Source organism: Nycticebus coucang, chromosome 10 (genome assembly GCF_027406575.1).
Source record: "Nycticebus coucang isolate mNycCou1 chromosome 10, mNycCou1.pri, whole genome shotgun sequence".
Taxonomy (NCBI): domain Eukaryota; kingdom Metazoa; phylum Chordata; class Mammalia; order Primates; family Lorisidae; genus Nycticebus; species Nycticebus coucang.
The window spans coordinates 112,082,154-112,096,495 of record NC_069789.1 but is presented as its reverse complement, the minus strand read 5'-3'; the positions used below and the strand labels follow the sequence as shown (position 1 = coordinate 112,096,495).

At 46.8% G+C, this 14,342-nt stretch overlaps 1 protein-coding gene across 1 annotated transcript in view; it reads right to left on the bottom strand.

The window, feature by feature from the left end:
• The window catches only part of LOC128595862 (zinc finger protein 480-like), a 68,649-nt gene extending 55,264 nt beyond the window's left edge, over positions 1-13,385 (bottom strand). Inside the window, exons 1-4 of the mRNA XM_053604943.1 lie at positions 12,341-13,385; positions 5,986-6,067; positions 4,644-4,728; positions 985-1,111 (exon numbers count right to left, since the gene is read on the bottom strand). The gene's annotated coding sequence lies outside the window, so the exon portion shown is untranslated. The remainder of the gene's footprint in view (positions 1-984; positions 1,112-4,643; positions 4,729-5,985; positions 6,068-12,340) is intronic.
• Positions 13,386-14,342: the final 957 nt, after the last annotated feature.

Below are 14,342 nucleotides of genomic sequence, written 5' to 3'. Positions count from 1 at the left end.
CAACTTCAGGTTATTTCCTGGTGTCCTCTTGGCAAAGAGTGGGGTCCATTTCTTCAGCAGGGGGGACTTAAGATTTTATTTTAGGATAGGTATGCTGTGCCTGCCTATAATGCTAGCACTCTGGAAGGGTGAAGTAGGTGGATTGCTTGAGCTCAGGAGTTCCAGAGCAGCCTGAGCAAAAGCCAGAGCCTCTCTCTATAAAAATAGAATAACTAGCCGGACTGTACTGGTGGGTGGTGCTTGTAGTCCTAGCTCCTCAGGAGTCTGGGGCAGGAACGCCCCTTGAGACCAGGAGTTTGAGGTTGCTGTGAGATATGATGCCATGGCACTCTACCCAGGGCAACAGAGTAAGACTCTGTCTCAAACAAAACAAAACAAAATAAATTTTATTGTAGTTCACAGATACTTTCCCACCTATCTGGAGTTTTTTGCTATTTCCACTTCACTCTCCTGATTCCAGAGCCGCTCTGTTGCTCCAACATGGACGTAACATTAAGGTCAAAAAAGAGAGATTCCTGCCTCTATATATAAAAATTAAACGAACATCAAGTCCTGGTGCTCTTCCGAATCCCAGCCCCACGTGAAGGTAGTAGAAGGGATATTACAGAGAAATCTAGGGAAACATTTCACAAATTCATCCACTGAACGTCCACTTCTGAATGCTGAGGGAACACTATAAGATGCTGATGTTCAGCAGACTTCCCAAAACTACTGAACCAAAAGTACAGGGGTAGACAATAAAGAATTGGCTACTGAAAAAGTCATGTGGTTTCCAGCATACCTCAGCCCTGGTACGGTGAACAGAGCAGATAACATAAACAAAGGGACAGTTAATGTCCAGATGGCACATTATGAAGCTTTTCGTTTCTGAATAAATACAGCTTTCATCTCAGTCAAGAACACAGGGCGTTCCAAGACAAAATCAGGGAAAATAGAAAGGTATGCAAAGATAGATCCTAACTTGGGGAGAAAAGTAATCCTCACCCAGGGAGACCAGGTTCCTATAGTTCTCCAACATCACGTCCCTGTATAAAGTCCTCTGAGCAGGGTCCAGGCACATCCACTCCTCCTGAGAGAATTCTATGGCCACATCCCTGAATGTCAAAGGCGTCTGAAATGAAAACACATTTTACCGAAGGGTTACGGGTAGAGTTCTTAAGTTTACTAAAAAGAGAAGATAGAGGTGAGAGAATGGATTTACCTACAAATGAGGTGAGTGTTCCTACAAATCCAAATAAAGTATTTCTGAGCACATTATGTCTCCCTCCTTCTGTTTTATTGTACTCTTCCACTAACGGTTCTAATACCCTCTCGATGAAGGTGTTTCTCATTCTCGTGGACCATTTAAGAAATAGACAAAAAAAATCAATGTAGGGCTATTCCTGTAGGTGTGTTAGATTCTATTTTTGACACACAAAGTGACATTCTTCGCCTAGTTGAGCTAAAGGATGGGTGGTAACTTCAGAGATGACAATATCCACAGGGCCTTGAAAGGCCAGAATCTAAAATCCGAGATGATGGCAGCAAGAGCCGTGACTGAAGCTTCTGAACACTGCCCTGTGCTAGGCGTTATTCTAACTAATTTATCTATAGTCCCTCATATACCAAATATAATAACACATGAGAGAAATCTCTGATGCCGTATTACTGAGAACTGTGTCACATATGGGTGTCCAACCTTTTTCTTCCTGCCATACTTTAAAGAAGAAGAATTTTTTTGGGCCATCCATTGAAAACACAAACACTAACAAAAGCTGATGAGCAAACACAGGGCTGTAAACAATTTTTGCAAAATCCTACACCATAGATGAATAAAACAGTCCTGAAATAATCCACATGCAATACCCAGGTCTTAGTTTGGACAGCCCTGAATATACTCCAAGATAAAATAGTAGGCTAAATTGGGCACCCCTTCAAAATAAAAAGCACTAAACCAAGTACCAACAGGTAAAAACCGTAAGACACTAAGCATGGAAAGACTTTCTGCAATGTAACACCAAAAGCACAGGGAAGAAAAGCTAATACAGACAAAGGAAACTATCTCAATAAAAAACTTCTATGCATCAAAGTTATCAACCAAAAGAGAGAAAGGCAACCTATGGAATGGGAAGAAAGATTTGAAAATCATGTCTCTGTCAGGGGTTCATACCCAGATTACATCAGGAACTTCTGTCTTTTTTTTTTTTTTTTTTTGTGGTTTTTGGCCGGGGCTGGGTTTGAACCCGCCACCTCCGGCATATGGGACCAGCGCCCTACTCCTTGAGCCACAGGTGCTGCCCTACATCAGGAACTTCTACAACTTTATAACAAACAAAAATAAATAAACCAATTATAGAATGGGCAAAGGACTTCCACAGGCATTACTCCAAAGAAGATAAGCAAAAGGCCAACAGGCACATGAAACGATGCTCATCACCACTGATGACAAGACAAACGCAAATTACCACCACAGAAAGACTTGAGGGCGTACTCGGGCTACTAATGTTAGAACAGAAAATGCTAAGTCCATGTGGAGAAGTGGGAACTCTGATGCACTGTTGTTGCAAACGTACAATGGTGTATCCATCATGAAAGTCAGCAAGGGAGTGCCTCAAAAATTCAAAACACAACTCCCACATGATCCAGCAACCCCACTTGTAGGTGTGTATATGTGAAAGATGGAAAGGTTTCTCTCAGTGAAGAGAGAACACCCAAGCTCACCACAGCATCATGCACAATAGCCAAGAAGAGGAAGGAATGAGCACATGATCCCAGACGAGTGGGTAACAAGAATATAGTATATGCATGTAACGCAACATTACTGAGCCTTAAAAAAAAAGGAAATTCTGTCACATGCTACAAAATGGATGAACCTCGAGGACTTTATGCTAAGAAAAACACACCAGTCATAAAAAGACAAATAGTGTGGGATTCTGCTCCTATGGAATACTTAATGCTGTTAACTTCTTACAAAGACACCGTGACAGACGGCAGAGAAATGAAAAGTCTGAGGGGGAATTGGTGTTGCTGGACATTCAGTTTCCCAGTATGAAAAACTTTGAGGGGCTTGGCGCTCGGAGTTCAGTGATTAGGGCACAGGCCACATACACTGAGGAGTGGGGTTTGAACCCGGCCCCGGCTGGCTAAACAACAATGACAACTATAACAATAACAACAACATCAACAACAACAAAAACAACCAGGTGTTGTGGCGGGCGCCTGTAGTCCCAGGTACTTTGGAGGCTGAGGGAAGAGAATCACTTAAACCCAGGAGTTTGAGGTTGCTGTGAGCTGTGACACCACAGCACTCTACTGAGGGCGACATAGTGTGACTCTGTCTCAAAAAAAAAAAAAAAAGAAAAATTTTGAGGAACATGTTGCACAATAATGTGAATATGCCTATCACTGCTGAACTGTGAAAGACACAAACAAACTTTACTAAAGGACATCTCAAAGACACTATCAAGGACTGCCAAACCCAATGCTCATCAGAACATGTGGACATGTAAAGACCTCTGTGACGAGAAGTCCAGAGCCATTCACAGACAAAGAAAATACTTGGGTGTCGGGCGGCGCCTGTGGCTCAGTCGGTAAGGTGCCGGCCCCATATACCGAGGGTGACGGGTTCAAGCCCGGCCCCAGTCAAACTGAAACCAAAAAATAGCCGGGTGTTGTGGCGGGCACCTGTAGTCCCAGCTACTTGGGAGGCTGAGGCAAGAGAATCGCTTAAGCCCAGGAGTTGGAGGTTGCTGTGAGCTGTGTGAGGCCACGGCACTCTACCGAGGGCCATAAAGTGAGACCCTGTCTCTACAAAAAAAAAAAAAAAATACTTGGGTGTCAATGAATCTGTGTCACGTCAAAGGAGAACAAACTTAATTCCGAAAAGAAGAAGAAAATGGAGGAATTTACCAAACTAAACACAAACCTCTTAGGACATTGAATACCTAAAGTAAGATCTACATAATAATTCAAATTAAACAGAGATATAACCAAAATGTTAAAAAATAAAACTTTAGATTAAATGAAACAATATTTTGTGATCATGCCAGGATTCTGCAAGCAAAGATAAAACAAACAAAGGCATAAGTAAAAATAGGGGGCATTAGAAAAAAACAGATTTCTGTTTCACATTTTTAAAATGTATAATTGACAGCAAGACACCAAGTTATGTATAAAGAATATAAACCAAAGGATATAAAATAAATCCTAAAATACATGAAAAGAAAATTGAACAAAATATGAACATCCATTTTATATATGCACATCCACAAAATAAAAATATTAACACAAAGGCTTGTCATTTCTCTCAGGTTTTCTTTTTTTTTTTGAGACAGAGTCTCAATATGTCACCCTCGGTAGAGTGACGTGGCGTCATAGCTCACAGCAACCTCAAACTCTTAGGCTTAAACAATTCTCTTGCCTCAGCCTCCCAAGTAGCTAGAACTACAGGGGCCTGCTACACAGCCTGGCTATTTTGTTGTTGTTGTTGCAGTTGTCACTGTTGTTTAGGCAGCCTGGGCCAGATTTGAACCCACCAGTCTGGGTGTATTTGGCTGGTGCCCTACCCACTGAGCTATGGGCGCTGCCTTCTCTCAGGTTTTCAAAATTTTAAAGTATAAGAGGAACATAGTAGCAAGTTTTGTTTAATGAGGGGGAAATCTCACCAGGTCTGAGTAGAAGGTGGTATCTTTGTAGACAGGAGCAGGGAAGGAATCTCACCAGATGTAAAAAAGTAGGAAATGCTTCATCCTAAAAGCAGCAATCACTATGTCAAGCACACAACCTAAAGGAACCTTTAGGCATCCGTAGGGACACAAGCATGCACCGAGAAGGCACTGTCACATTCTTTACAACAGTCCCAAATCATAAAGATCCAAGCACGGGTCTTCATTCACAGAATGTTCCAACAAAGATGTGAAACAGCAAGCTATCCATGTTTGCTAACATGGAAATTTTCACAATTAGCAGGATAAATTCTCACAAAATACTCACTGAAGAATTTTTTCTAAAATATCATCACAATGTGGAACAGACCTGCACAAAACTTGCTGTACCTCCTGCCAAACAACAAACAAAAGCAGCTCCCAAGTGACACCAGGAGGATGGTGGCACGTGGACATGAAAGGGGATGCTTTACATCCCCTTTCTAAGGAGTCTAAGCTGCATCTTTATGAGGAGGTTTACTGTAAGACAGGCATATACAGAAGGTGACCCTTAAAATAAAAAATATGTATTTAATAATAATTGGTGGAGAATATGGCTCCACCCTCTCTGATGACAAAGGAATTCTGCTTCAATATCTAAGCAAAATTCAAACCATTTTTACCAAAAACACCTGCTGCAGAGGAGGATGTGCAAGAACACCACACTGTCCATGGAATGGCCGTGCTGAGAACGGCTTCAAAGCTTTCCTGTTCTGAGGTAGGAAAATTACTCGAGCCCAGGAGTTTGAGGTTGCAGTGAGCCTCGACAGCACTGCACTCTAGACTGGGTGACACTATGTGTATACACATGAGGTAGCCATACAGTTTGTGTGCAATTTACAAGTATTTAAATTGTACACGAACTTTATGGCCACCCTGAAAACTTCCTGTTCTTATATATTTACTTCAAATTTAGTAACAACTCCTGATCTCTTTTTCTAGAATTTACCAGGTATTTGTACACACTGACACAAGATTTCCCCATGCAGCTTCTCTAATCCTGGTCTACAGAGTGACAGTGCCCCCAGATGTGGCCCCTAAACAGTCCCTGCTGCCCCACAGCACTGACACCACAGGGGCCACATCCCCTCTCTAACTGATGTCCTTCCCAGGGCCCTGCCCTATGGAGCCTCTGCATCAGCTCAAGTCACTGGGTCATGGGGAGAGGGACTGAGGGAAGGCAGGGCTGAGTGGCAGCAAAAACACTAGGCTGGACGCTGCAGAGTCAGAGATCAGTAAGCCCAGTGCCCGGCATTTCAGAAAGGAGGGGGACTCAGACAACCCACCGAGAACATCACTGTACCTGAGGCACAGCCATTTCTGAATCCTTTTTTTTCCTCTTCTGGGCTTCTTCTTCGTGTAACTGGATTCTTTAGAAGGCAATCCTGAATAAGAAAAATACTCTGCTTATTGTTTAGAATCAACACACTCCCTCCCTGTCATATAACCATCCACATAGGGAAGACCTTGCCCTTCAGAAAGGCAGGTCTTCTGCTGCCCGCTGCACCGAGAGGGATGCAGGGATGATACGCTCCTACAGAAAGACAAACTGGTGATTCTCTGACCCCCTCACCAGAGCCTGCCTCCCTCCCGGTAATGTCCAACATGCTGCAGAGGAGGGGAGCTGGGCTGCACTGAGCTCCCCTCCAAGGCACTGCCCCTCACCCCTCTGAGCTCAGACCTCAGCAGTGGCATACACAGAGCCTTTGTGCTCAGTGCAGGACACAGATTGACGCACCTGGTCACTGAAACCATTGCTGAAGGTGGGTCCCAACCTAACTATGTGAAGGGGAAGGGGACAGGAGGGATGAATTTGAAAAAACCCTCTATACTCGAATGTGATGCCAGGCCTGAGCTCCATTCAGAGGGACAAGGCCAGGACCCCTCCTGCCTTCTGTCTCTGCTTCCCCCTTAGAGACCTATAACCAGCGTCCTGACAGTGAATGGCGAGGGACCCAAAAGAAATATACAGCTCAACCAATACGGACTTACTAGGGGCCTGGTGGGGGTGAAAAGGTAGCTGAAATATTAAATAGGGGACAGAAGTCCTCTGTGAGGTGACATCAGAACAAACACGTAAGGAAAGATGGGTGCTTGTTACCTGCAGCCAATGGGCAGGAGAGTTCTAGAAAGACACATGTCTACCATTATGGCCCTGAGGCAGGAGCAATGTGGGGAAAGGAAAGAGGCCCATGTGGCTGGAGCAGAGCCAGCGAGCAGGACACAAGCTAAGGAGGCCAGAGAGGTGAGCAGAGCAGGGAGAGGCCAGGCCTGCACACTTATATCTCCAGTGTCTCAAGAGAACATTCATAAGGATGTATTTCCCCACCTCTTCTAAGTAAACATGTACTGTTTTTCTTTGCTTGACACAACAATGCACTGAATGCACTATTGACTGGTCATGAGTTAACCTGGGATTTCACACCAAGTGTTGTTGACCAATCACAAGTAATACATATCTGCACTTACACTAGGTATTGCAATTTTTTTGTTTTCTTTTGAGACAGAGTCTCATTATGTCATCCTTGGTAGAGTGCAGTGGCGTCACAGCTCACAGCAACCTCAAACTCTTGGGCTTAAGAGATTCTCTTGCCTCAGCCTCCCAAGTAATTGGGACTACAGACACCTGCCACAATGCCCGGCTACTATTTTTGTTGCAGATATTATTGTTGTTTAGTTTGGGGGTGGGAGGGTTTGAACCCACCAGCCTTGGTGTATATGGCTGGAACCATGACCACTGTACTATGGGCACCAAGGCGCTATTGCAATTTTTTTTTTTGTAGAGACAGAGTCCCACTTTACCACCTTCCATAGAGTGCCCAGACATCACACGGCTCACAGCAACCTCCAGCTCTTGGGCTTAGGCGATTCTCTTGCCTCAGCCTCCCGAGTAGCTGGGACTACAGGCGCCTGCCACAATGCCCGGCTATTTTTTTTGTTGCAGTTTGGCCGGGGCCAGGTCCAAACCTGCCACCCTTGGTATATGGAGCCGGCGCCCTACTCACTGAGCCACAGGCACCGCCCGGTATTGCAATTTTTAAAACACAGGGTAATGTAGGCTGTTCTAAACCCTAGCCCAGCGTCGTAGTGGGCGCCTATAGTCCCAGTTACTTGGGAGGCTAAGGCAAGACAATTGCTTGAGCCCATGAGTGTAAGGTTGCTGTGAGTTATGATGCCATGGAACTCTACCGTGGCAGATTACAGGTGCATCCCTGTAATCCTAGCATTCTGGGAACCCTAAGAAGGTGGACTGCTTGAGCTCAGGAGTTTGAGATAGCCTGAGCGAGAGTGAGACCCTGTGTTGACTAAAAATAGAAGAAAATTGCCAGGTGTCGTGGTGAACACCTGTATTCCCAGGTACTAGGGAGGCTGAGACAAGAGGATGGCTTGATCCAAGAGTTTGAGATTGTTGTAAGCTATGATGATGCCACAACACTCTAGCCCAGGAGACAGAGCATGATTTACCATGTCTTGGCTCGGTACCCATAACTCAGCAATTAGGGCGCCAGCCACATACACCGAGGAAGGCGGGTTCAAACCTGACCCAGGCCTGCTAACCAATGACAATTGAAACAACAACAACAAAAAAATAGCTGGGCGTTGTAGTGGGCTCCTGTAGTTCCAGCTACTTGGGAGGCTGAGGCAAGAGTATCACTTAAGCCCAAGAGTTAGAAGTTGCTGTGAGCTGTGATGCCACTACACTCTACCAAGGGCGACATAGTGAGACTCTGTCTCACACAAAAAAGATTTACCATGTCATACATATTACAACACAGTATAACAGAATTGTTCTTGGGTCCATGGTGTTTGCTTATTTCAAGCTAACTCAAGAGACCTATGAGGGATACATATCTCTTGAGGCCCCAGGTTCAAAACCTGCATAACCTAAGTACAACTCACATGGCGGTTACCATGTGAAATATATGACAAGAAGTTCCATGAGCCCCAGGGAGCACAGGGTCATTCTGCTCTGAGACATGAGGACTGCAGGAAAACATGTTTCACAGAGCTGAGAAAGTCCCCTTAGGACACATGAAGGTAGAAATGTCTGTTAATCGGCCTGACAGAGAGATAAGGACACAATGAGACACCAAATTCAGGAATTCAGGGAGAGGGCTATAGGGGAAACAGAGACATGTCACAGGGGTTTAAACCATGAGATGTGATAATAAGGAAGGGCAGGGTATGGACAGATATGACAAAAGGTTCAAGGAGGAAATCTTGGGCCAGCCTGGTAACCTCACACCTATAATCCTAGCACTCTGGGAGGCTGAGACATAAAGGTCCCTTGAGCTCAGGAGTTCCAAACCAGCAGCAGCGAGGCCCTGTCTCTACTGAAAACAAAAAAACTACCCAAGTGTCATGGTGGGCACCTCTACTCTCAGCTAGTGGGGAGGCTGACCCAAGAGTTTGAGGTTGCTATGAGTTATTATGATGCCAGGGCACTCTACCAGGTGACAGAGACTCTGTCTCAAAACTTAAATAAATAAATGAAAATAAATAAAAATAAAAATTGATGAAGCTGGGCGGCGCCTGTGGCTCAGTTGGTAGGGTGCTGGCCCCATATACCGAGGGTGGCGGGTTCAAACCCGGCCCCGGCTGAACTGCAACCAAAAAATAGCCAGGCGTTGCGGCAGGCGCCTGTAGTCCCAGCTACTCGGGAGGCTGAGCCAAGAGAATCGCTTAAGCCCAGGAGTTGGAGGTTGCTGTGAGCCGTATGATGCCATAGCACTCTACCAAGGGCCATGAGGTGAAACTCTGTCTCTACAAAAACAAAAAACAAACAAAAAACAATTGATGAAGCTGTCCAGGGAGAAGGCCAGGCCATCCTGAGACTCTGAGTGGGACTGGCAATGATGCAAAATCACAGGGCCAGCAACACCCAGGAGCAGAGACAGACCATTACCTGTTGCCACTGGGTAGAGGTTCCAGGCTCTCAGACAGAGAAGATGGGTTTTTAGAAAACGTCTTCCCTTTAATGTTTGAGATAGGAAAAACTACTCATTCTGCACACAGGATATTTAACCTCTAGTCACTAATGTGTGTGTGTGGTTTCCCCCAGTGACCACTTCTTTGGGGAACTCCCAGCTGGGTGCCCCATAATCTAACTTGATTTTGATAGTAACGACAAGTGGATAGGGTCAGATCCGACCCTAACCCTGTGTCGCCAAGACTGTCCCTCCCTGGCTTGGTACTTGTAGCTCAAGCGGCTAGGGCACCAGCAACATACACCAGAGCTGGTAGGTTTGAATCCAGCCTGGGCCTACCAAACAATAATGACAACTACTACCAAAAACTAGCAAGGCGTTGTGGTGGACACCTGCAGTCCTAGCTACTTGGGAGGCTGAGGCAAGAGAATGTGAGCTGTGACATCACAGCACTCTACCCAGGGAGACAGCTTGAGACTCTTTCTCAAAAAAAAAAAAAAAAGAAAAAGAAAAAAGACTGTCCCTCCCTTCACCTGCGGATAAAAATCATGGTTTCCAACACCCCTCCTAGATTTTCATTAATCTGTCAGAATGGCTCTTGCTTCTCTCTGGTCATGTATGTGCTCTGGAATATTCCTGTATCAAGTGAGTCAACCTACAAAACATGTTTTCCTAAGTTTATATACAGCTTTATGAAATTAAGAAAATGGGAGCAAAGAGTCATAAAACACACAATTTTTAGCTGTTAGCTGTTCAGTTATAAGTTCTGGTCCCTTCTGGGGACCTGGGACTGGCATTTGATGTGGGGCAGCCTCGTGGGACTGATCCCGAGAACTAAAGATCTGATCCCAGGTCCACGAAGACAGTGTGATAACTCAGCTCCCTTAAGGACACCCTATGGGTGTCTGATGGACAGCTCCATGCTGATGAGGAGTGACCCCCACACATGTCAGTGACCATGACTGGCATATTACGTGTTGAGGACTCATAGACTTCCTGATTATAAAAGTAGGAAAAATACTTTGGTTTTTCACTCCTATCTCTGGCATTGCCTCACTCCCTACCCCATCTTACAAAAAGAGAAGAGGGTGACCCACAATGGAATGAGTCATCTCACTGGCCTCTGGCTGAATCTGGGCTACAAGTAGAGGCTAGCCTGTGAGGTCAGGAATTATTTCATGAACCAGTATTAGGGACAGGAATTGTGCAGCTCTCAACTTCATCTCTATATCTGCAGCAAATGCTAAACTTATTAGATTAATATTGGCAAAACACTGTGTCGCTACTTAATCACACACACAATCACATCAAGACTCATCTGGGCTCAGAGCCCCTCCGTCTTCATTTCCTTGTGTTTCTCTCCCTCATTCTCCACAAACCTCATCCTCACCTTCTCTCCCCTGCTCTTGCTTTTCTCTTCTCCTCTGCGTCTCCCCCGGGCTTCTGCTCCTTATTAAGTTGCCCTCTCACCTGCTCTTTCTCCTCATCTTCCTTCTATTCTTTTCTTTCTTTCTTTCTTTTTTTGAGACAGAGCCTCAAGCTGTCGCCCTGGGTAGAATGCTGTGGCATCACAGCTCGCAGCAACCTCCGACTCCTGGGCTCAACCTATTCTCCTGCCTCCACCTCCCAAGAAGCTAGGACTATAGGTGCCCGCTACAATGCCCAGCTATTTTTTGGTTGTAGTTGTCATCGTTGTTTGGTGGGCCTGGGCTGGATTTGAACCCACCAGCTCAGGTGTATGTGGCTGGCGCCTTAGCCACTTGAGCCACGGGCGCTCAGCCCTTCTATTCTATCTTTTAACTGTTCTGCTCCCTTTATAAAAGGTGTCACTTTTGCAGCTCTTTCTCCCCAATCTTCTGACTATCCCAGTCTCACATATCTCTCCCTCTCTTTTCCCCACCGTCTCCTCCTGTTAAATTTCCTCTTCCCTGTTACACACCCTGTCTTCTCTCCATCCAGCTTTGGTTCCTTGTCTGCTCTCCTTGTGACCAGTGCCCCGTTCTGGTATCAGTGCCAGGATGCTCAGTCCGCCCAGACTCCCAATCATTCCTGCCCTCCCAGGCCTTTCCGTCTGAGGTTGAGACACCTCTCCATTTGCTGCCAGTTGCCTTATGTTGGTTTCCTTCATCTGTCAAGGACATCTAGGTTTTCTGAAAATTGCTTCAGGGACTTCCCCTACCCCCCAATTCCTGGTGTTCTTCCTTCTGATAGGTTGGTCGGAAGACCTCAAAAACCAGAGCAAGCATACATAGGCCATCTATTTTGAGCACAAGGAACTCCCTCTTGGCTGTTCAGTGACCTCTCCTGAAACCAACCCCTTCAGGGACTCAGCCAGAAGTGATGCAGGACAAGGCAGCACCATGACCTGCTGCCTTAGCGCTGGAGGTGTTGATGCTCCTGCAGATGGAGGAACCAGCTTGCTGCAAGGGCGGGACAACTGTGGGGGAGATGCTGGGCAGTGCTATCTCCTCCACTTGCACTTCTGACTGGTGGATTTCCTGTCAGTTTCCAAGGCCTAAGAGTTCATTGGACAACTAGCTGTAACTGACAGGACTCACACCCTAGCAGAACAACCCCCCTACCACTATATAACCCCCTGAGCAGAGAGCCCAATGACAGACCTCCAGGAAGGAGCAGGAGAGCTTGTTTCCCTCCTGGGTTCTCTCTGCCAGGAGGTTTTATTTTGTAGTTGTTGTAATTTTTGGTTTCTGTAAATAAATCCTGACTTACCACTGATCCTGTGGTCCATCGATTTATTCTTCAAATCTCTGCAACCAAGAACCTGAAATTCCAGTATCAGAAGGAAGGAGGAACTAGGGAACACAATGGTTCCAGGGGGGTTAAATCTTAAACAAAACTGTCTCAGCAGAAAGCCAACTGGACCCCTATATGGCAATAGTCATTAAGACCCAAAGTAACACTCTCTCCCACCCAACCTACCTAAAACCTTTGAAAGGTTTCTGGAATAGTGCCTATTGAGTCTCAGCCCGCCTTCACTGAGGCGCCAAATAAACTTTAGCTATTGCTCTACAGCCCCTTTGGTTCCACTGCTACCTCACACCTTCAGCTTTCACTCTCCCATCTCTTTGCAAATCCCCCCCATGTCTAGTGGGCAGTATTCATGGTATTGCCGGAGAACGAGGCCAAGGGGAGAGAAAGAACACCCAAATACTCTGTTTAAAAGAGGAAGGGCTGGAATATAAAAGACAAAGGGCTTTAGTCCAGCCAGGGGAGCAAAGACTGACTAGAGTCCACAATGGCCTCACTCCCTGACCAAATCCCTCTTCTTTTTATCTCCAGTCAAAAGCTCCAGCCCAATGGTATCTTTCTCATTGGTCAGTTTGAATCAAGCTAGAGAAGAAGGCTGCAGTTTTTACAGACCTGGAAGCAAGTATTAGTGTCCAGGTCCCAGGAAATTAAGTTGCTACAAATTCTTAAAGCTGAATCTCCACCGGAAGGACCTTGCAGGTTTGTCCTTGGGGACTTCTGGAGAGACCTCTGTTCTTAGACCGCACTTTTCCAGGGTTTCCTCTCTCCGTGGGTCTCCCTCACTCTTCCTCTAAGTTTTCCTATTTCCTCCCTTTTCCTCTCCGTCTCTGTTACTCCCACGTTCATCAGTAATAAATAGGAATAACATGCTCGCCTGAACAGCGCACAAGAATTACCTCTGAGAGGACATTTGGTGTCACACGCCACTTAAAGGAACCGGTGACTGAGGACCGTCCCGGGGAGCTGACCCGCCAAGAAGAACAATGGCCGGGTAGGGCTGAGGGGACAGATGAGGGCAGAACCCCTCAGAACCCCTGCAGAACCCCCGGAACAGGGACGGGACGGGGCTCCCGGAGAGCGGGGCTGCGGCGCTGCCCCCCAGGGACACTCGGGCGAGGCCGGGGACCCGGAAGTGCGTGAACCCCCGAGCGAGCGAGGACTTTAGGGGGCGCGGAGGGAGTGCAGGGGTCACTCAGGGGCTTTAGGAGCAACACGGTGCAAAATGGGGTGTTTCCCATGTCTGTGGCAGAAAGACCGAGAGCAGGACCTGCCTCAGGGCAACTCAGTTCACAGGGAAGCGACCCGGGACGCTCACTGGGACGTGAATTGACGCGTAGTGGAAGGAGCCGTGCGGGGATTTGAGGTCGCAACGGCCCCAGAAATCCGGGTATAGAGGGGTTGGGGACTGGGAAGCGAACACCTGATCGGAAAAAGAGAAACTCACCGGACACGGGATCGCCTCCTTTCCAGTCAGAGGCTTCCGGGTCTGCGGGCACCTCCGCGGGTAGGAGAGGCGGGGACCCGCCAGGTTGTGGGCGGGCCCGGACACCGGGCGGGGCCCCACGGGCGGGGCGGGGCCTACATTTCTGCTGTTCTTGTTCCCCACATGCCCAGTTTTATAGATTATGGGTGAAAACGTAGGAAGAGGCAGGGGCTATTCAGAGGTAAGGAAACTGGAAACTATCTGGGAGCGTCCACATCCGCTGGTGTCAGCAGGAACATTGCTGCAATTAAAATTTAGTTCTAGGCGGTTCCTGTGGCTCAAAGCAGTAGGGCACCAGCCCCATATACCAGAGGTGGCGGGTTCAAACTTGGCCCCGGCCAAAAAAAATTAAGTTCTGTAATCACATTAAATACCCCGGGAATGTTTGTACAAGATTGCAAAACCCTCCCTTGAGGACGGCGCCTGTGGTTCAGTGGGTAGGGCGCCAGCCCCGCATACCGAGGGTGGAGGGTTCGAACC